The sequence below is a fragment of the Tachypleus tridentatus genome, chromosome 12, assembly GCF_004210375.1.
Source record: "Tachypleus tridentatus isolate NWPU-2018 chromosome 12, ASM421037v1, whole genome shotgun sequence".
In the NCBI taxonomy this organism is placed as follows: Eukaryota; Metazoa; Arthropoda; class Merostomata; order Xiphosura; family Limulidae; genus Tachypleus; species Tachypleus tridentatus.
This window is the reverse complement of record NC_134836.1, coordinates 8,151,121-8,175,376: the sequence shown is the minus strand read 5'-3', so window position 1 is coordinate 8,175,376 and position 24,256 is coordinate 8,151,121. Positions and strand designations below refer to the sequence as shown.

The window sequence follows — 24,256 nt, the reverse complement described above, 5'->3', positions numbered from 1 at the left end:
GTATCTGGTTCAAAATTCAATTAGCTTCTCATTCATCTTACATTTACGATTAATATTTGAAAGAAGTTAATTCATATTTTTAAGAGTTAAAAACATTTCACTTTAACGTAATGTATGCCATGTCAAACTGTTTAACCAATATCATGTCGGTGTTGTATGTTTAAAATGGTTAAAAGCCCGAGGCATCCACAACTACTGAAAAAGATGTGTTTAGAGAACCCTTAATGTTCAGAGTCATTTTAATACATGTGATTCTTCTTCCAAAAGAGACCTATTCATGTTCGATATTATTCATGTCCGATAAGTCTGTACACTAGTTGAACTGGTCAATCACCTCTTCTTCAATATAATTACATGTGGGAAGACAATTATTATCCATTCAGCTGAAGCCAGAACCAAATATTAGAATATATGATAATGTAAGAGATACTTCCATTGCTATTATGTTTAGCCTTAATGACATCTAAAAAACATAAAGATCAAAGTGTCCGTTCGTGATTTTTCATTACCACACATACTTCCACTACTGATATTAAAGTGAGTTATTTTGTGTCTTACTATAACTATAATATACCTTTTGTTGTTAATATTGTCAAGTTTCTTGTGTTTTTAACCGTACATACATTGAAATGACGTTCTGTTGTAACTACGAACATCTGATTCTGTTTTTAAGTTATCATATAATTGTGGCGAATCGTTAGATAACGGTAACTTACTTAAATGTGGATTGTATTATTCTTAGTTTAGTACCAGTGTATTTGTACCATTTTGTTACAAGTGATTCCACCATATCTTGTTAATAACACTTTGATACATTTTACAACAGTGTTTGTTTTTATAGTCAGCCAACTTTCATTGATCTGATGGACATTTAGTGAAATATCCAGTTGTCTTCTTTTGGACTTTACTAAGATTATTGAATATTTTAAAGTACTATAAACTGCGTGATTTACTTCAGTGTTACAACTATGATAAGACAGTTTGAAAACTCTTTCTCTTTATAATCATTTGTAGTTCAGACTACATAACTTTTCATGCTTAATGAAATGAGGAGAACAACTGACATTTATTTATAACAGTAGCTTTATCTTATTTTAGCAAGTTAGTATTTGTGAACGTACAAAATATAAATGTAAAACATTATTTAAAGCTATTGCCTGCTGCATATTACCTTCCTCACTATTTGGGACTATGCTTGAGATATATTTCGTAGTTTCAAGAAAACGTTTATCAGATACCTGAAACCAATTTCATAATTTACAATTTTCGAATAAACATTTATTTGGTTTTACTCATATTATAGTAAAATTACTGTTACATAAAGAATAAATTATTTACATAACGAATAACCGATTATTATTTACTAGTCGATTATTGTTATTAAAACATTTTTTTTCGATTGATGACTGTTGCCTCACTAATTATGATTTACATCTTCAGACAGAAACACCAGCTTCAAAAGAAATAAAAGACGTTGATGAATGTATCCAGAGGGAGGTGTCAAGCGACATCAGGCCTTCGTCTACTAGACTTGTGAACAGTCATGATAAAATTATCACCATAAAATGTGACAGTAAATCAGAACATTACCTGAGACGCGTTTATATTGTTATTGAAAACACTGAAAACCGAAACATATTTATTATTGGTAGAGCTCCGAAAAAAACACCCACGTGTGAGTTAAAACGTTGCCAAAGAAATCATAATTTTATTGGACACGAAGCTAAAAATAATAATCAAGTTAAATATGTTGACATCTTTCACAAGTTTGTTTTTATAAAAGCTCCGAAACAAACCGAAACCCAAATATTATATAAAACATGAGCTGCTCACAAGCATACCATATTAAGAAGAATTTAGTTAGTTAATTTAGAAGTATTAAGTTAAATTTTAATGTAATCAGGATGTTAATATCTGGATGTATTTTATTACTCACAATCCCCAACTGTTACAGATTAGAAGTTTGGGAACAATGTATTTAAGACTATAGAGTGATATATGAACACCTGTAACTATTTATTGTAAGAAAACGTAATTTGAGCATATTTTTAATCAGGCAAGTGCTAAGGATCGTAACACACAACAGTATCTATCCAGGAAAATACTAGCGATCAGAACATAGATGATTGTTTATCTAAGCAAATACTAGTGATATGAACATTTGTTACTATTTATCCAGACGAGTACTAGAAATCAGTAAAACGTGCGCATGCCATGAATCACGAGTAGAATTATGCACTCTCTTGGCTAAAACACAGCATGACATATGAACTATAAAAGCAAGAAATGAAAATACTTGTTTCTTTTAATTTCAGTTTGAAAGTACATCTAGTTCACATGGTGTCATTCGTTACTAAGGTATAGTTATTTCTTTACCTGTTTTTTTCTTTAATTTTTGGCTTACTGTGTTTCATCAAAGAACATTACAAGATGTAGCTTTCAGTAGGTCCTGGGAACTATGAGGAAGACAGCACCAATAAAGTTATTGAATGGTGAAGAAGGAAACATCACCGTGTTTTGTGGAAAGACCATAAGACAACCTTCAGAATCTTGACCGTAGGAGTTTGTTTCTGGTGCTGTCATTATTGAAAATGTACAGTCTCTTACCTTACTGGACCTGTTCATTTTCAGGTCACCACTTTAGTTTCATTGGTCAATGGACTTTCAGAATGACCAGTACGTTAAAATGATCATATGGAGATAGTGAGAAGATTTGGCACCAAACTAATGACTAACACACTTCTGGTTTCGGTTCAGGAAACAACAGTTTATCTGTTTACACATTTTAAGAGCCAAACTAAAAGAAGAACTGTCTGAGCTGGATAACTTGGTTACATAGAGTTAGCCATTAACATTATGATGAGTTGTATGTGTGACTTCAATGCATCCAAGAGAAGAGAACCTAAAACTTTGCACACATAGTAAGGGGATACTGTAGGTGTGTGAGAGGTACTATGTGTTAGATTTGACTCAAAAATGTTCTTTATCCTAATTATTCTGCTTTGTAAAGGTCTATAGAAAAGTATCATTTTTCTCTCTCTTACTCAGTACACTATTTTCAACATAAACTTGGGAACTCTAAACATTTGAAGTAAACTAAGTTTTGGAAACAGAGAATATGGCAGAATTCGATGACTGAAAAAGATTCAGATAAAATCACAGTAATAAAATAATCGAATCTGAGAAACTAAAGTAAATCTATTTGTTTTTAAAAAGGGTTGGACTGAATTAAGATTGATAAATTGTAATATAAAAATCATTAAAGAATTGGTGCATTGGGGTAGCTATAGAATTAATTAAAATAAAGGAGACACTTAACTGGTATAGTAAGGAGTGGATCCACTCCTAGGTATGTTTTAGTATTGTATATAGAGTCCAGGTTAAATGGGTTATAACTAAATTATTCCTGGTTGACCAAGTATGATAATGATTGAAAATGTTTCATGACCAATGCTGTCAGTGAACAAAGGTCATGGAGTGACATTATTCACTGGACAAAGAATGTAAGTTGAAATTCTTGATATGAGTATGCTTTCTTTGTACACATTTCCACTAAATGATCAAGGAAAAAGATGTTTAGCATTACAGATATTAATTTTGAGGTAAAGAGGACGAGAAGGTTAAACACCAACCATCTAGTGGAAGAGGACTATTGTATTGTTTGAAATGGTGAGTTGTACCAGTGATGAATATTAGTAGTCTGTTCTCTTTATTATACTTTTAAAATTAAACAATAAGTTATCCTCTTGTAAACACTCTCAAACTTCTATATTTTGTTTTTCTTTAATTAATTTTTTTTTACCTAGTGTTTTCCTTACATTACAATATGTACCTGATTTGCATGTTTGTTTGTTTTTTATCTTTATCATTTAATACTGAAACTTATGTTAGTGAACTTTCTATTTGTATTTCCTACAAGAAAACATCTCTTAAATAGCAACTTCTATAACTTTTAAAGAAGTAAAAATTCATTCAATGTTTTTAGGTAAAAATAAAATATCTACTATTTCTAAACTACTTGGTTCAGAGACGTCGCTAGAAATGTTTCTAAGAACAGAGGGTTAAAGTTAAGAGCAATGAGTCTGCCATTACAGACAAGTGCTTACAATCAGACTTTATCATTTATGATTTGTAAGTCTCATTTAAGTCACACTGTAGATTTGCAACGATATATACTTCATAATAGTAAATGTTGGTTTGTTCTTTTAGGTTCTTAACACTGCCCAAGAGTTGACGTGGGTGGTGATGACTAGCTTTCTTCCCTCTAGTCTTACACTGCTAACTTAGAAATGATTAATGCAGATAGTTTTCATGTAACTCTGCACGAAATTTGAAACAAACCGACAAAGAATCAATGATTAAGAACGCATTTACATTAAAATGCTTCACAATAATTCATGAATAAATATACCATTATTATGTCTGTGGGATCTGAATCTGGATAGTATTTTTATTTCAACATATTGATCACGATAATCAGCATAAAAATATACAATACTGTCCACATTACAGCCCATGTAGTACATCTTGGTTGTAAGTCCACGTTCAACAGTTTTGGTGAATTTTCTTATTTTGAGACTATGTAGAGGTTGTCCTAATGGATCAAAATGTGATTCTTTTTTATTTCAACCAAAGTAAACACTGATCCATTGACTACTGCTTTCATTACTAAGGTCCAAGATGATGGTGTATAATTGTTTTTCTGCTAATCATCGCTAAAGATGTCCCCAAACTCTTTTCTTGTAAATAAACATTGTGAGTATCAAATAAGTCTGAATGAGTTCATTGTTTTCTCGATGTCAGTTACGAGGCTTCTATCCTCATCGATTTCTAAAACTGACCGATATTATGTTCATATGCTAGAACATTTATAGTATTGAGTAAGACGTATTTTAATTCATAAATGTCTATGCTTCACCAACTAAAAGTGAGAATCTCCAAAAGAGTGGTAGAGTGTTAGATAAAAACAAGTGTATATCCTCCAGATTATTCATCATATCTTATATCATTTCCTTAATCTTGAAATTGTTTTCCTGTTCTACTATATGTTTTATAGAATTCTTGTTCCGTTGACTCTCACTTCATAAACGGCATATTATACAACAAGCAAGAAACTACTGTATGGTCCCTTAATAAATTAATTAAATCTGTATAGTTAGTCTTCATTTTCTTAAACATTTGCTTCCATATTATCATGATCTTGTATCCTTGAGCCTCAAGTTGTTTCTATTACTTACATGTGCTGTTTATAATAAACCATATGGGTCTATTTGGAACTACGTTCTTTGTGCCATTATCATAACATTTACTATAGCCATGGTAGTAGCATGTTTTATTCCATACAGAAACCAACTTCTCAATAATTTAGGATTTGCTTTTCACCATCGTTAAGGGCAAGTTGGATTTTTACTATCTTGGATTTTTGTACATAATAATAACAAGTACTTGGTTGTAAAGTATCCATGAATAGGTGTGAAAAACTATCGAATTTGATGATATAAACCTCCATCTGAATATAACCAAATATTCAGAAACTGGTCACGTTCGCAGACGAAACTACATCATAGACTGTGAATAATTCTTTCCTCGATTGAAGACAGCACCACAGAAATATATCTATATTTGACTGACAGTATCTAAAGATAAAGAACGAAAAATGCGAATTTCGACACAATTTTCAAGAAAACAACAAAAATTAATAGGAACCAACATTGACAGTTTTTTCTCTTACCTGTGCATCTGTTTTTGAAAGTCAAAGATGTGTTCTTCCTCTCATTGCTGAAAGTGGCAATCCAGGAACTTTTGTCTTATGAATATTAACATGATGTCAGGAGAGTGAAAACGGCCATTCAGTATACGTTCTCAATATTTTTTACTTGAGTTTATATTGAAAAGGTAAGAGAAATATCCTTTCTGTAGTTCTTTTAATCCAATATTTTTAAAAACAATAATAAAAACATAGGTATAAACTCGCAATTGACAATTATTCTGATTCTTAAACTTTTGACAACGATAAGCGAATTTTTTTCCATCATTTATAATAATTTCGAGCTTCCTTTCTTGGCGACTAAAATAATTTAAGGTGAAGTGTCTAACTCTTTCATATTATGTGCTATAGCTGTATAATTCGTACCTTCTTTGCAAACAAAGAATTGACAGAATTCGTCGAATAAATTACAGTTTGGTTCCATGATCTCTTTCGAAAAACAAAACAAATAAACACAAGTGTGTATTTGACGAATCTTTTTTCTGACACTTACGACAAAAGTATTTACGTGTGGTAGAAATTATCAAAGATATCGTTTGTTTACTATTCTTTGATTCATGTCTCTTTTAATATTTTGCAGATTTACAAAATTTGTTACAACCACTACAAACTAGTGGTTCAACTCTCAAGCCTTCATCATTTTTACAAACATTAAAATAATCAGAAGAATTATGTTTATTTAAATGCTCAAATACGTTGTCACATTGTGAACAGTAATAACTTTAACCGAGGAAATTTTTCATTGATGTTACAACAGTGAAAGACGAGTTTGTACCATAAGTATATTTTTCTTAACGTGAAGAACCTCTACATGCTGCACGATTGAAATTATCTGAAAATCCTAAATCTATTTGAAAATTATGTTGACTTTCAAATCTAGAAACATCTTCTTTGAGCGTCTTTTCTGAGCAATGTTAAGACGGGTACTATAGGAAAGGTTATTGTTATTGTTTATAGCAATCACTGATCATTTTTTAAGTCGATGAAAACAAATTTCTCAAATTTAAGTGGTAGTGAATCGATCTTTCTATATGAAAAATTATTCTGAGCTTACTGAAACTTATTCAACTGCTGACATTATGTTGGGTACTGTATATAATAACTGTAGGTTAGCTGAGTGACAGAATAAAAATTTACTGTTTTTTAACACTATGTAACAGATTACGTCTGGCAACTTTTAAGTTTCAGAAACACCCAAAAAAGGAATTAACGTATGGTGAACATTAACTGTAAGTATAGTTTAATTTCATTATTATATACTTTGTCTTTAAATAAAGATATTGTCTTACAGTTTTTATTTACAGAACCTCACAGTCTACTTGAATACATTTATCGTTCTGTAAAGTGGACATTAATCTTATGTAGAGTTTCATAATTAAATCTTCTATATATTTACATATACATATATTATAGTAAATGACATTTTGGAGTCTCCAATATATTACGGTAGGACAAACATCGATTTCTGTAATTCGTGTTAGCAAAAATCTTTAAAATAATGACTTGATTTATAATTTGACGTACTTTTCTGCATTTCAAATACTGGATTTAAATGTTAAATACTGAAATAGATATCAAGAAATGAAAGTATTACTCAGATTATACGAATACAAGTCAGTTTTATATATATATCAGTGACCACGTGGCAATACTCTATATTATAACATTCAAGGTTTAGCTAGTACTAAAGGCCAAATGTTTTTTTTTAATTTAACGACTATCGTATATATTTTCTAAACCAAGTTGGAAAGCGTTCAACATCACACTCGATAGGCTCTAATCACCTTTCTCTTCTTATTTAAAGGCTGTTTGAAGCAAATACGATAACAACATCGATATTTCCACAGTAGTTTGTGTACTTTATAATCACTGTTTCTGTAAGTGTATGACTTTTGTAATTCTTAAAAGTCTCCAAACTCCATATACGGAGAATCTAAAATTTTGTGTAATTTAATATTTTATGTAACAGTAAAGTTAAACAAAAAATCATTTATTATGTTTAGTTGTAAGGTGATAAAATTTTTTCAGGATAATAACTGTCACATTCGAATAATATGTAAGTTTAACAAATGATAGCGGAAACAACAAGTATCATATAGAACAATGTCTTAAAGAAGTTATGAATAGTTGAATAAACTATCATTACACGTAAAACCATCACTTAAATTGAGATTAATATAATTTTAACTTCTTGATATTTTCACTGTAAATGTTTACTGTAGGTTATCTTTTGTACCAGGTAATGATTTATGTTAAAATTTTATAATGAACAATTCATTCTAACTTCTATGGTAAATTTAACATTTGGGAAAGATAACAGGAGTTAATCTAATAGATAGTGATGTTGATTTCAGAATTGTGACTATTAGCAGGAGAAAAGGTATGCGTGTTCTAATTAAACTATGTTAATGACAACATCCGGAGATAATCCAGGTAACAACTTCCCAAACTCATACACGTAATACCTCAAGTCCTCATTCATCAATGTTCTGTAGTCTAATTATTTAGGCTTATGTACACCCATAAAACAAAGAAAGGAAGAAAAAAAGAATTTTGTTCATTGAACCAATAACCAATCAGTACTCGCTGTTCGTGTTATTACGTGCCCATGCTTTTGTTATTGGGCAGAACTGTTGTACAGTGTTTTTCTTACAAGTTCAGAAAACTGAATGTCGTATCTTAATCGCTACACACTATAAAAACGTAATACAGCTATAACACTAAATAAATAACAACGAACGTACGTATAATTCAATTTGAATTCGTAGGTTGCTGTGTATGCAGCCTACACGAACTTTCTATACGGAGTACCTATTGGAGGGATATCTTTCAACTGACAGGTCAATTGATATCACTTCGTCTCTGCATTTATACGCTTCTAACGTTAAACTGGTCACGTGATTAGTCTTATTCTTGATAGGTACAAAATTACAGAATGGAATATCGATCATGATTCATAATTAAGTCTGTAGCAGTTTCCACTGCCCGAAACATTTTTTCTCAAGTTCCTTAAGAGAAATTATTCTTCCTGCTCTTCACTAGCACTTTCGTTACACTCTGGTATATATACACTTCCTGATATGCTCCATCTTGGTCTAAATTAAGGAGCATATCATTGTCGAGAGCTTAAGAACGTACATAAATGCACTCTCGAATATTATCCACTTCCAAAGGCTCGAATTTAATATTGTGTCCAATTTTGACGACATCTTCCAAAACATCCCTAATTTTGGACTCAAAGCCACAGGAATGGCTTGCACAATCAGGCAAAATGTTCTCCCACGTCGCTCTCGTGTTACTCTTGTTAACTTGGAGCCATGCTTCGTTGATGCTTTCGATAGAATTTCTGATGCTGTAATTTTTCTGGAATTCAGTCAAATATAGTGCAGCTTCTCCAGTTGTAGCCTTTATTGCTTGAGAAAAAGTTCGCTTCAAATAGTGAACTTTAAGCGTCGCAATGACACCTGGATCCTTTTTTTTTTTTTTCAATAACGCTCAACTGTGGGACAAAAGTAACTTTATAATCAGTCATCAAACAAAGTTTTCGTAATCCATATTTTTTATTTGATCGCCAAACAACTGGAAGAGTCTTCTTTGCACAGCCGCTCAGTGTTCGGGGGGTTTCCACACGATTCACAAGCATGGGTTTTAATTTAAAATCGCCAGATGCATTTCCGATTAACAAAAGTGTCAAACAATCTTTTGACGTTTTGTAAACCGGTTGAGGTTTTTTATCATTTTCTAATAGAAAAGTTCTAGAAGACAATTTTTCCCATGATAAACTAGTTTCATCAACATAAAAAATTCGGTTATCTTTGCACCGAACTTTTTTCAATAATTTCTATAAATTTAATATGAAATTTTTCAGCAGCATCTTCGTCTTCATTTAGACTTTTACTTACAATACGAACATTATGAACCACAGAGCGTTTTTTAAAACAAAGTAACTATGGCTTGCAGAAAATGTTTTATTAATTGCCCCTTCTTCATTGTTTTCTTCCGTTCGTTTTCTTTAAGGGCGTTGAAGACTCAAAGCTTTCGTTTGAATTTCCATTTGACCTGAAGATGATTTAGGAAGGTTGAAACGTTGTTCTCTGGTTTTCAATAAAAGTGTTAATACCCATACCTGCCGTTCCGTGATACATTTTTATTTCAAGTGGGTTTCTCGTCATCAATAAATGTTTGAAATGTATTTAGGATGTTTTAGAGATTAGGTAAATAATATTTGAGATTTTGAAGATGAAGAATTGTTCTCTTGATCCTAACATGAAATCCCTTTACATTCAGACTAGTAACGAAACAGACACTATTTTCGCAAACACATTTCAAGTAAAAATATCTCATTAAACAAGCTGTAATCTTTACTAAAAGTATACAAACTTTTGCAAAAATACATATGCTATATCAAAGGTTATAGCACAAACACTTAATGCGTGGAAAAGTGTAGACGAACTCATGTATGTTATATCAAGCCAAGCAGTGAAAGGGTTAACTAAGTTTGTGACCCCAAATTGACCTTTATTGTGTCCATTCAATAACTTATATGTTTTGTTCATCTCTACTAAATATCAAAAACTTTCAGTAATCATCAGGAGCCATTTTTTGAGAAAAATACAGAATTTTTAATGAAGTATTTTCGATAAGTATTTCTTCATGAACATATGGAGTGAAAATGATGGCTGCTCGAAGTGCAAAATGATTTTTATGTTAAAATTAGAAAGTACTTTCATTTAATTCAAAAAAATCTGAAATTTCATTTCCATAACATCTTAAAATCTCCTAACAAAATTTTAAATGTTTTTATCAGTAAAACATTATATTTTATCTGTCATTTTCTCTACTGTAACTTTATATGAGGTTATCCCATTTGAGTGACCTTGTGGCTACCAAATAAAAAAATTACATTTTTCTTTCTAGAATAACTTCAGATTGTAACATGAAACATTTCTGTATTCTAAATATCTTGAAATGTACAACAGTATATATCTGTTTATACTTATAGTTTTATTGTCCTTTTGAATCATATTTAACTGATATTCTCACCATAAAATTTGTAATATACTTGGTAAATGTGAAGATCAAATTACCCTACTGAATCACATAAGACTGCTTATGAGTTGCTTGCAAGCATACCCCATAAAATTTATTATTTTTTATTTTATGTAATCTAACCTAAAATGGTTATAATCAGCTAAGCTCATTGATGTGTTTGCATGGGAATAAAGTTTGAACTGCAAGTGAAAATAGACAATTCTCAATACAGATAACAATTTATCTCATTTGATAGATTAAAACCTTCACTTCCTATTGAATATAAAAATATAGTATTAAACACAGAGAAAATTAATGGCAATTCTGAAAAACAGGATTTGATGGGTCAGTGTGAATGTGGGGTATGATTTCCTATTTTGTAGCACTGTAACTAAATAAAATTGAAAGCTATAAAAATTATTCTTTGCCTGAACAATGTTAATATCATAAGCAATTTATTTCAAATTTAATATTTCTTGGAGGTATGGTAAATACATTAGAGAAGATGGATATCAAGAAGAAAAGTCACAATTCTTGTACTAATGTTGCCTTGTAAAATTAAGGACTGAAACCTGATGTGTTACTAAAATTTGGATTATTAACTATGTTTCTCTGACAAACTTATTTATATACCATGATAAGAAAGTAGTTCAATTAAATTTAAAATGTAATTCACTAAAACACCATGACATTCACAGAAAAAAATTAAACAAGGGTGGAAATATACACAACAGAAAAGTTAAAGGTCTCTTTCCTAGTAATTAGTCAAGAACTTAATAATAAATTATAATGCAAGCAAGTCCTGATATCTGACTTTGGATCTGACTATTCAATAAACACACCTGACAGCCACACACACTTAACATCTTGAAACGGAGATCTTAAGTGATGAAAATTACAGAGATAGAGAATGATTACTTAATAGACACACAATCACAGTATCACATCTTATGCTGTTTTAAAATATATTTCTCTGTAACTGACTACTTTTATATCTAGCTCTAAAATATAATGAGCAATTTTACTTGACATTGAGGTTAGTCTTACAAAAATCTTTGATAATCTAAAACAAAATACTTCTTTCTCTTCAAAGCTCATACAAATGCAAAAATGACAGCATTTGCAAAATATGAAATGCCAAAGGAAAAGTGTGCAGATAGCCCTCGAGTAGCTTTGCACGAAATTCAAAAACAAATCAATGGAAAAGAAACTAAGTTCACAAAACCCTTTAATTGTCTCTTAACTACAGAATTTGCATACAATTTCAAGAAGTTAGGCCATTCTAAAGCTGTGAAAAAAAAATCTTCAGAAAAATATGTGGATGTCTTAGAAATATTAAATGGAGAAATGTACCTTTATTAATTTATAATATGTGTTTGTTTGTTTAGAATTAAGCACAAAGCTACACAATAGACTATCTGTGCTCTGCCCACCATTTGTATTGAAACCTGGTATTTAGCAGTGTGATTCTGCAGACATACCGCGGTTCCACTGGGAGACATGTTTGTGAATTTGTTCAACCAATGTTTAAATCTTGTCTACAACGTTAAGAGAGAAACTACGGTAAGTTAAGTTGTAAAGTACTTTCTGTAGCATAATGGTAATTATAATAACCCACCAAGAAGACTAACAGGTAAGTACAAGAACCACTGTCAGTCACCTGAAGTTAGCCTTTCTAGTCCTGGTTCGGAGCTATGGGTAGGAAGAGTGAGAGCCATTGCAATTGACACAATGTGGGTCCGTTTCACACTCATATGCATCCTGGTCCTTACCACCTCAAAGAGCACATGTCAGGGAACTACAACATGACATCTTTGAGTGACCAAACCTCTGACACTGGAAATATCGGAGAGGGTTTGGAATGTACAGCCATACCCTGCAATTTAGATAACCTGCCTTGATGGTGGCAGGTGCACATGGTGATGTAAATGTCAGAATGAGGATATTGGTCAGCAATGTAACTCCATCTTTGCGAGTGGAGATACGCCTCACTGCAGTAAACCCCTTGAGTGGAGAAACCAGCAAGAATCTCCGATGTTTCCACCAACATGTCACCAGATCAAAGTTTCCTTATTGACTTTGGAGAGCCAGCAAGTCCCTTCTGAATACAAAAAGGGGAACATTTGCCCTAAAGGTTTCTTTGAAAGAGAATGTAGGATAAGCAAATGAGGTACAACAGGTGATACAGGTGTTGATGATTGCTCCTCAGAAATATCAAGACATGGTTGTTTACCTACTGACTGTTTTTTCACTATTTTATTTGAATTTTTGTTTGGAAAATCCATAAGAAAAAAGGAAATTTCAGTGGTCTCTGACCCCACCCACCAGAGAGCCCTATGAGAGACACACTACAATGTCAAGCAAGGACACTGCAGCAACACCAGGGTTTCATGAGCACTATACCCAAACATCAGCATCAGACACAATGCCCACAACACCTTTTGAGAACTTCCAACACTGGAACTTGGTTGACCCTAGCCCAAGGGAGCCATGCAATTGGCCTAAGGAGGGGCCATGCCAAGGTCACCTGTCTATAGGAATTCAAAGCTAAGGTGGTGTGTTAGAGTTTGACCCCTCAACCACCAGGATCCCCCTTCATGGGTTGTCATGCACGGCAAACATGTGAGTAGATGTTTAGATCTCAAAGAAGGTAAAGTGAAAGAGCAGAACCTTCCCTCGAAGGTCCCCTCACCAAGTACAGGAATCCACACCGAGGGGAATAAAACATTGACCACAAGTTAAAAAAAAACAACAATGGAGCAGGAAGGCTGATCATAAATATGAATACAGGATACCTGTTGTTTTCACTCCAAAATATATAGAAAAAAAAAGACTTGTATGTGAAAAAGGACAAACATTTACTTAACAATATTTTTGCTGACAGTATTGTTGGTTATAATTAATTTATGTATATTTTGTCTCTACATACTACTGTACACTCTTAAAACATAAAAAGGCTTGTGTAATGTCTTCTCAAACACTAAAAAATTGTCATAATTTGTGACCAAATACAACTGAATCCAGCATGCATGGAACTGGTCCAATCGACTGACCTGATATTAAAAAAGGAATACTTAATAAAATTCAAAATCTATCATATATATGTGCACAAAACATAGCAAGCTTTCGGTAAAACATAAAAGTCTATTATGCACAAAAAACTAGATGAGTTACAAAGATATGTCTGCAAACTGATTATACCTGTTTGACTTAGATTAACATATCAAAGCACAAGTCAATGCTCATGCGAAAAATAAGGTTTCTTTTTTGTCATTGTATAATCTCCATATTGTATTTAAACAGCCTTTGAAATGCATACCTAAAGTTTTTGTAAATACTATCATATATATTGCATCTGTTACTTACTTTTACCTTCTACAAAATGTTTCTAAATCAGTAATAAAGTATAAAATAAACACATATTTAATAACTGACATCAAATACACTATACTATGTTGAATGGTACTCTCTAAAATGTCAAAAAACATGAGCTTTGACATCAACACATACAAATAGGCCTAATGTGAAAATATTTACAGGAATAAAGACAATATCTAAAAATACTATAATAAACTTCTAAGACTGTGACTTATGTCGATGTCTTTTAAACTTTCCACTAAATTATGTTGTTCATTGGTACAGAAGTTATATTTAAATCACATTATCATGGAAGCATAAATTATTCATGTAACTAGTTGATCTTCTTTATCCAGTGATAACTAAACTTTGTTTTTATTCATTTCCAAAGCTGTTCTCTATTAATAGCTCTTACCCTTTTATGGTCTTGCACCATATGATGAGACTTGAAATGTGTAATAATGAGTCTTGAAATACAAAAACAAACCATAAAAGAAACAAGAGTTGGTTAATTGTATTCTTAATGGATGACAATTTCTTAACAAATAAGAACCTATACTTTGAGATGAGTAAAAAATTCCTGACATATTGATCAGTGTGGAATTTTATTGAGAAACGTGCTTTATTCTGTGAAGCTATTACACCCCCCCAGAAATTTACTCAGTGAAGAATATACAACTTAACACTGTGAAACAGTAAAGAGAAATAAACAGAATTACAAATTTTGACTATTTAATATATTCTAATTACATATATCAAAAGTGAAGATTTATAAAAAATTATTTGCAGTGAGAAAAATAACAACAGGAAGTTACTGTGTAAAACACATTGTGTATTTTATCCACCAATTTTTGGGTCACCACAGCAAGTGCTTTGAAGTGAAGGTGATAAAAGAAGTTCATTGCTCTCTCAACACAAGACTACCTTGCTTATTTATACTTCAGGAGTTTTTCTTACAGAGTAAGAGTCACAGTCCAGTCATGATAGAAATGTTTTTTTTTAACAGGGTATAACAAATTAGAAGAACATAAAATGGAAATATTCAGTAAAATTGCTCACTATTCAAAATTATGACAACAATGTAATACTGTGGTTTGACATAACAATACAGTACAGATATAATCTTCAAAAATCTTATCTAGTCAATATAATTTTTTGTCATTTTTCATGTAAGTGTGATTTTACTGACAGAGCTTGTTGAGGAGAACAAGATTCAACATGAAGATACCACAGACAAAAAGCTGCATAAATCTGGATATCATGTATGAAAACAGAAAAATGTCACGATGTTTGAGACAAATGTAACAAGTTAAAGGTGATGAAGTCTGAAGATACAGTCATCTGTTCCTCATCTGAATAACAAGTAAAAGCAAACTGTTAGAAATGCTGAACAAAATCATCCAAGTTGTGAAAATAAGTTACAAAAGCAAGAGATCATAAGCCCTGGCTCTAAGGTAGAAAATGTAGAACAGAGCCAACCACTTTATGAACAATAACAGTAATACTGCATATTATAAAATAACACAAACAGGAAACTAATCTTCTATTATATTATTTAAAACCCCAATACCAGATCAACTGCATTAACTTCATGTACCCCCCAACCTCCTAAGAACAAACATTAAAAATATTAAAATTACTTCAGTAAAGACAAAGTGAATACTTTCTTTAAGATTTAACATGAAATATTAAGGCACATCCTAACACAAAAAAGAAACTAATTTTCTAGTATATGATTTGATTTACAACATCAGTATAAGATCAACTGACAGCTACGATCAGGAAACAGTCAAATTAAAACAAAATTTCAAAAATAATTTCACTTTATAAAAATATTTTGTGAAAATATTTAGCCTAGCTTTTATTTATATACACACAAATATATTTTTCTTCTTTTAACTGTAAAAGAGATCTTAAGACAGACTTTACACTAGTTTTAGCAATCAATTTTTATTAATTTTATGGGGTTATGAGTAGATGATATTTTAATGAACTTCTTTCATGATAATTTGGAAATACTAATATCCAATTCAAAACATCAACAACTATTAAAACCACTGTTATAGCAGTTAATATAACATAATTTATTTCATAACAACCATGTATATACATATAACAAAAGAAAAGAATCTTAATCTTCTTAAGTAATAAACTTCTAAGTCTTAAAATAAATATGAACCAAGGTGTCATTCAATTTACTACTTGTCATTAAATTATAACAGTTCATGGAATTTTGCCTTTCACTTCTAATGCTGGTCAAGGACAAATACCAAAGAAACAAAGCTAAACATTTTTATCTTTAACTATACATCATACATGTGATCAAAGATGAGAACAGTTATGTCTAATCAATCCAAAGTAAACTCTAGCTTTTGAAAGTGTCTACAGTTTTCAACTTAGAATTAAAATTTAGAAAAATTACTCTAAATTCCTAATGAAATGTTTTCTGTAAATTTATGGACAACATTTAGAAACATCTCCTTTGAAAAATTAATTTTTAGAAATTTATTTCCAATACCATATATTTTTTCTCTCTTATACTCCTAGCATTACAACAGTAACAATCAACTCTATCCTTTTCTACTACTTCTGTACTAACTTCCCATGCTAAATTTTTCATTTCCTCTTATTATTTTGGTGTTTAGTTTTTCTGGCCCTCACCACTGTTTAGTTTTAGTTTAAAACTGCCATTATAGCTGAGTTAATAGTCTTAGAAAACAAGCCAGCTGCTACAGTATTTAAAAGTAAACCACCCATTCCGAAAGGCACCTTCCCTCCTCTGAACTACTCGATACAAGCCCAGTCAATCTGCTCACATTTAACCCTAGTGACCTACTTATAACTTCATTTACAAAGTTAATGGTTGGTCATATCTTAACAACGAATAATGGTCTACCTTCCTGAAAGTCACTGTCATCTGAAATATCCCTTGCATGTAAATAAATTATGCTCCCTCAGAATACTGCTTCCATTTCCCATGATCTACAATTCTTTCCGTTGCCTCCAACTTTTCCAATATAAAAATTCTACATAAAAATCGTAGAGCTTCGTCACAAGTTTCCTCAAGCACAAGTACGTAGCGAAGCGGCATGTCTCAGAAAGGATAAATGAGCGAGCATGTTAAGTGACGGGGAGATTCGAACTCCCGATTTTTTGATAATATCTTCCCAATTTTTTTCTTTTAATGACTTGCGGGAAAACACTCATTAAAAAAAGAATAACATATACGTATCGTTACCTGAATATTTACTACGACTGTGATTGGACATCTACCAAGTAGAATTCAACCAATAATGATTATGCTATACGGGTATCTTAGCAACAAAAATGTTAGGAAAAGAATTTCAAAAATTTTGTCAAGTACTACGAAGCTTAACAGATTTTGATATTTCATCTAATAACTTGTTGTTTTGAAAACCCTCTACTTGTTGACTATTTTCCGGACAGTGGAATGGCTAATTTCAAACTCTTTTTAAATCTAAGACTGGTAGATGGCTACAAGAAGAGGGTAACACTAGCTATTAGGGGGTAGGGTGTCCTAACTTTTTCCTCAGCTCAAATATGCATTTTTGTAGCATGACATTTACACAAGATCTTGAAAGGTCTTTTCTTCAGTTTTAATTGTTTAGCTATATTCCTTTAATCTCTCAGTATTGCTAAACTTGAGATTAAATATTCTCTATATCCAAAAATGTTACAATATACACAGGCTTTCGTAGGGTGTCCTAACTTTTTCACATGACTCTATGCAAAATTACTTCAAATGACATTTTCATTAAAATTGTAATTATCTGTGTACTTATTTATGTCACGGTTCATGTTTAATATTGTAAAATAATAAATTAAGAAAAGTTTATGTTCTATTTCTTATTGTATTAAATCTATTGCAAAAAATTTGTATTGGATTTTATTAGTAAAAAGATGAAATAACACCAACAGAAATCAAGACAGACTTGCTACAGAGGAATCAATCTGGATAGAGATATAACTTATAAGGAAAGCTTCACTAAATATAACAGTTTTTTCAGCCCTGACGGACAGTTTGATTACAAAATGTAACTATCTTTATATGTGTAAAAACGTCTGGTATAGGAAGAGAAAGCACTATGTTCATTTCAGTACCCATACCTGTCGTTTTTAGATATATATTTTTCTCTACAAGTGGGATTCCTCGTCATCACGGATTGTAACTGTCTTTATATATTTGGTTCAGGTGTCACTAGAATGCATTCATATCGTTGTACAGTTATCATTCATATACTTATCAAACGTTTTGTCTAAACTCTCATTTACTTCTTCTACAACGTCTGAAGATAACCCATCCCAAAGGCCAACCAACCTCTTAAATAATTGAAACTGCTTTAGCTAAAAATGACTCCTACCGTTCCATAAGTTATACCTGTGTCCCTTAGTTCTTCTATTTTCATTGGCAAATATAGAAAAAAACTATTATGTATCAGCACAATGACAACCGTACTTTCAATCTCAAACAGTTTCATCAGACCAATACAACTCTTTTTTTATGTCGAGAAAACAATTTGATAAATTTTAGCATTTCCACGTATGACAAAACAACATTTTCTTTTCTTTTAATGTACTTTTAAAAATCATTACTGTTAATTTTTAAATCTACAGAACTTCTTTTCTCATATATCATTTTTGATATTTTGATTTATCGTTTTACCAACTTTTTGATCTTATGAATCTGGTGTCATACTAGTCAATTTATATTTCTTAAATTTCTAATGATTTCAGTAAATCTTATCTCTTAAACTCTGTGTGAGTCAACCTGTTTATTGTTTCCTTACAGCTACCCTTTTCATTCTATAAGGAATATGTTTACGTTGAATACTGAAGAATTTACCTTTAAAAAGTTTATACATCTGATCAGTGTCGCCAAATAACTCAGATGACCAATTCAGAACAGATTATTCTTGTTCCATCCTTTCAATTTTTATTTTAAATTATGACCCAAATATCGTTGTTATTTACCTCTATTTACAACAAAACATTGCATCTAATGGATCACTTATTATAACCATCCAGATGTTCCACAATTTTCATAATCATTTCTGTATTTGAAATTAAGAATAAATTTAACATAACATTGTTTTAATAGATTCATTGACTAATTGCTTAAGAAGCTCAACAGTTTACAAAATCATTTCTCCTTCATGGTTTGACTTTAATATTACCGAATATATATGTTACATTATGATTTTATTAAGAACTGAAATCTTAATCTGATTGTAAAGATTCTCACTAATTTCATCAGTACTATTGTGGTGTTTAAGAAGTTCCCACTTAAAGGCCTTTCCTTTTGTATCCACTAATAACGACCCAAGTGGATTTTATCTCCAAAATAATATTCTTAATGTGACCAGAATGTAGCCCGTACTTCACATATAAACCCATTCTTCAGCTCTCTTTAACATTCATTCACTTTAAATAGCCAAAAACTCTCTTTTTAGAAAGATTCTATATCAAAAACATTTACGTTTAATTGTGTTTCAGTTATTCCCGTTATATCAAAATCCTCTATTCCTACCAGTGGCATAAAGACATCTATTTTATTTGTTTTATATTTCGAGCATTATAATAATAACAATTAAGCTTATTAGTAATTATAATTCCTATTTCCTATAATAAACATGTGTCTCCCTTTTATTTTCTTTCAGTTTAATTTCTCCTGGTCCTCATTTCTGTCTGGTTCATTTCTAAATATTCTATTAAAACCGAGTAAGTACACTTAGTCAGCTCCTATCCTATCAAAATGTAACCATCTAGTCAATGTGTTCATCCTTACTTACAGATTTCAGCCTAGCACTTAGCCCTAGTGACCTATTTATAACTTCATCTCACAGTTAGTTTTGCAGAGTATCCCTGACAAAATTACTTCATGGCTCTTTTTTCTTTAAATTATTTTATGAACCTACACTAAACCTCCGCCTCCTGCGACGTTGGATTGAACATTTTCAGCTGTTCTGCAGGGAGCCTGCGCACTCGTATCCGTCCATTAGTGGGATATAGCAAAAAATTGGATCCGTCAGCAAAAACTACATAATTCCAGTGTGCGATCGTCAGATTACGGTGTCACTGAACCCACTGCAGTCTGTTGTTGCTATGTCTAACTATCAGTTTAGATTTCTTGCTTTGTATCCAGCTTCCACTAGCCGTCGATTAAGCGTCTGGTGTGAAATCCAGATCAGTTGTTGCGCACGTAACGCAGAGGTAATAGACCTGGAGGACATCGTACGGTTTCGACGAGCAGTGGTGAGGATCCGGCAATCATCGCGTGCTGTAGTGGTACGTGGACGACCCGTTGGTCTGCTAGGACTCACACTTTCTATTAGAGCTCTTCTTCTGAGAACTCTGTTGACGGTCTGCCTGGATACATCAAGTCGTCTTGCAATATCGCCTTGTTTTAACCCAGCGTTGTTGTAGGCGACCATCTGATTTCTCAAATCTACGTTAGTAGGACCTAGCATAATGTCTAGAATATTTACAGAGTTGTAAACGCGTCGCCAACAGGTAGGGTACGAAAGTAACACCAAGATCCCTGGCTTTTATACCTCACCCCAGACACTGTGTTTGGGACAATTCTCAGAACACTCCCATGTTCAAGGGATTAAACCAACTCAAAATGTGTATTTCCTAAAGGACCTAATGAACGTCCATACCAATTTTTGCTGAAGATCCATACAAACTCAGAAGTATTTACATGGACAAATAACAGTCAATACTATTATATTTTGTCCACCGCTAGCTTGTACAGTGGTATGTCTACGGATTTACAACGCTTAAATCAGGGATTCGATTCCCCTCGGTGAGCTCAGCAGATAGCACGATGTGGCTTTGCTATAAGAAAACACACACTATTATATTTATATATATCGCGCCAGTGCATTAGATCTGCGTGTGATGAATTTATGACGTCATATCTTCACCCTGAGAATGGAGAAAAATAAATTTATCCGGGAGAGGAAACAGAAGTGAACTGGAAAATCGTCACCCCTATTAAGAATCTACATGCACACAGGATAAAGTTTTTTCGAAGTTGGAGGTTACACATCGGGTAATAAAATCGTTTTTCCAGTATCATTAAAGCAAAAGTTCCATTATAGTATGAGAAGAAAACTTTGTTAGAAAACATGGCTTTTACGACATGCACTATAAACTGTGATGCAAAGATTAATTAATAAATTAATTAATATAATTGATAAATTTGTAAAGACAAATTAAATTGATAAACTTTTAAAACACCTACATTAAATCTTTGCTTAATCTTTTAATTACTTTGGTTATATTTAACTACTTTTCTTTAAAACTTTTATAGTTAAGCCTTGTTTATTTTAAAATAAACCGACAAAAAAAAAAAACGAGTCTTAAGTTACATAAACACTTTTTCTCACGATCTTACTTAAGATTTTAAATCTGAACTCATCATAACAATAAAAGTTTTGTAAAGTTATTAAGATGTTTTACATTTTAAGGTTTTAAAGAAGATAAGTAATCAGTCCATATATTGATCACATTTGTTTTAAGGATAAGATCAGTATTGGGTATAAATTATTAAAAATTTAAAAAACCACAAAGAAAGTTAACGTCTGGATACTTCTGGAGTAGTGTTTGCAAAATTGTATTCCCAATAGACCTAAATCAAGTTACGGTCATAGCTGCAGTGCCATATTTAGGTAAGGGGCTAAGAGGCCCCATTATTTCTTACAATAACAAATAAACATTTCGCATAAATCATTCCATATATACAATCCAATAACTCATGCGTTCATTATCCGCTCAAAAAACTCAGCCCAGCATATTAATGTCGATCATAACAGATCGAGTAAACAAAACATGCCTTAACAGAAGAGTACTATTAACATATAAGTAACATTTTCGGTCATAAATAGTGACTAAAACAACAAGTGAAGGTACTGTAAACTAACAAATAATGAATGCAAGAATACAGAAGCAAGAATTCACTGCTCGTCCTCCTGGACTATAAATGTAAATACCCGTCACATCAGCATGCTCCTCCTTTCAGCCGTAGGGACGTTATAAAGTGAGGGTCAATCTCACTATTCGTTGGTAAAAGAGTAACCCAAGAGTTGACGGTGGGTGATGATGATTAACTGCTTCCCCTCTATTCTTACACTGGTAAATTACAGACGGCTAGCAGAGTTAGCCATCGTATAGCTTTGCGCAAAATTCAAAAACAAACAACCAAACAATTGGAATAAGTGAAGAAGAATGCCAAGTTTAACAACGCCTTTTTAGCTGATGCTTATAATGCATTCCAATAGTTCAAAGAAGAAACATTATAAAGCTGGCAAAATTGTGGAAAGAACCACATAGAATCATAAAACAAAGAAGCCCAATTAGGTCAAAGATAGTAAAAGGTTACCAACTGTATCAGTATGAATGTTTAACTGATGAAGGAAAACAGACAAGTAGGATGAAGATGTGTGAAATGAACTTTTACACCCCCCAGTGACACAGCGGGATGTCTGGTGATTTACAACACTATTCCAGTGTATTGGATGTAGTAATATATTAAGTAGTATATCTTGTGATATACGATTATGAAAATAAAGTTACTGTTTGATGATAGTATTATTGCTTCGAGAAACATTCATTATGTACGAATTATGCAGTATATTATATTGACGACACCTAATTTTAAATACTGTTGGTAATGTGAAACAATATTATTATGTGATTGATGTAATAAATTGTGGTAATGAATGAAATATAACAGTAATATTATGGTGAAATAAATTGTTGTAAAACTATTATTTGGTCAATATTAAGGTTGGATTAATACAACCGTTGTTCAGCGCAACAAGAAAAGATAGACACACGGAAGTTTGATGGTTTTTATCAATGATAAAAATTTATTTAAGAAGAAAGAACTGATGTATTTTACACTATTTTCAAATTCTTGACGAAAAGAATATTATAATTTTATCATGTAAGATTTACACACATGTAATATGTAGAAAAATTGAGCGCAGCTAATAAATGCGTACAGGAAGTTACACAGTGATGCTGGACCATTAAAGAGATTATATTAGTCAAGTATAGATAGACCAAGATGCAGTCCAGATAATATTAAGAAGCAACTGTTTACATTATCTCTCAACTGACACCACCGTGACAGAGGAAGGCCTATGCAAAAAGCTAACCTGATTAAACGGAACTTTGATGTTTAGAACGAGAGTTACAGAAAACCAGGCTGTCGATTTGCCCTCTTTTACTATGATCAATTGTTAAAGTATTTTTGTTTCCCAGAATTCTTATTAGTTTGCAAAAATTATCCAACCAAGTGTCAGATCTTCTTGGGGATTAGATGTGTACATGATTTAATAAGTCGCAAGAACATTAAAGAAATCTGTTTAAAAATCAATGTTTTTGGGCGAGAAGTCGGTCCATAAGCACGAAGTAAGGAAGTCATTGGACCTGCTATCGATTATTCAGCTGATCCAATTGTACTTGAAAATATGATGAAAATATCCTACATTTCCTGATCAAACCGTATATAATTAACGACGTTTGTCTCTCAGAATCGAATAACACAGTTAAAATCTGGTTGTACAATGCCTAGTATTAAGTTTTGTCTGAGAAGATTTCAATCAATATATTAATCGGGAACGATTTTTATATCTTATGTTTAGCTTTACAAGTTGATTTGTTAACTAGAGTTCAAAAAAACTATCTAAAGAAATAATTATGTTTAGTCACTAATACTGTATAAAATAAAACAAAAAGTATATTCTTGTCTTTCTGTAGATATTTTCAGAAAGCTTTGACTTGAGTTTGTGTCTTGATGACTAGAACTATTTGCATTTATTCTAAAAGCTCGATAAATTTTCATTATCAAAAATTATTAGACACAACTCCACCTTAGTTGCTGTATACTTCATTATTAGTATCAGAGATGTATCTATAAACGTTGGGGACAATTTCAACAATATTGCTGACACTTGAATATAGTTTATTACCAAAAGAGACTTTTCAATTATCATATCAAAGAACCTTCAGTCATAAATCAAGCTATTATTATTCGACATTTTCTATACCCAAAATACTTGTTTATTATTA

At 31.8% G+C, this 24,256-nt stretch overlaps 1 long non-coding RNA gene across 1 annotated transcript in view; it reads right to left on the bottom strand.

Moving 5' to 3' along the window:
* LOC143234864 (uncharacterized) overlaps positions 1-17,377 on the bottom strand; it is a 208,583-nt gene extending 191,206 nt beyond the window's left edge. The window contains exons 1-2 of the long non-coding RNA XR_013018837.1: positions 17,052-17,377; positions 14,571-15,507 (exon numbers count right to left, since the gene is read on the bottom strand). This is a non-coding gene — a long non-coding RNA (uncharacterized LOC143234864). The remainder of the gene's footprint in view (positions 1-14,570; positions 15,508-17,051) is intronic.
* Positions 17,378-24,256: the final 6,879 nt, after the last annotated feature.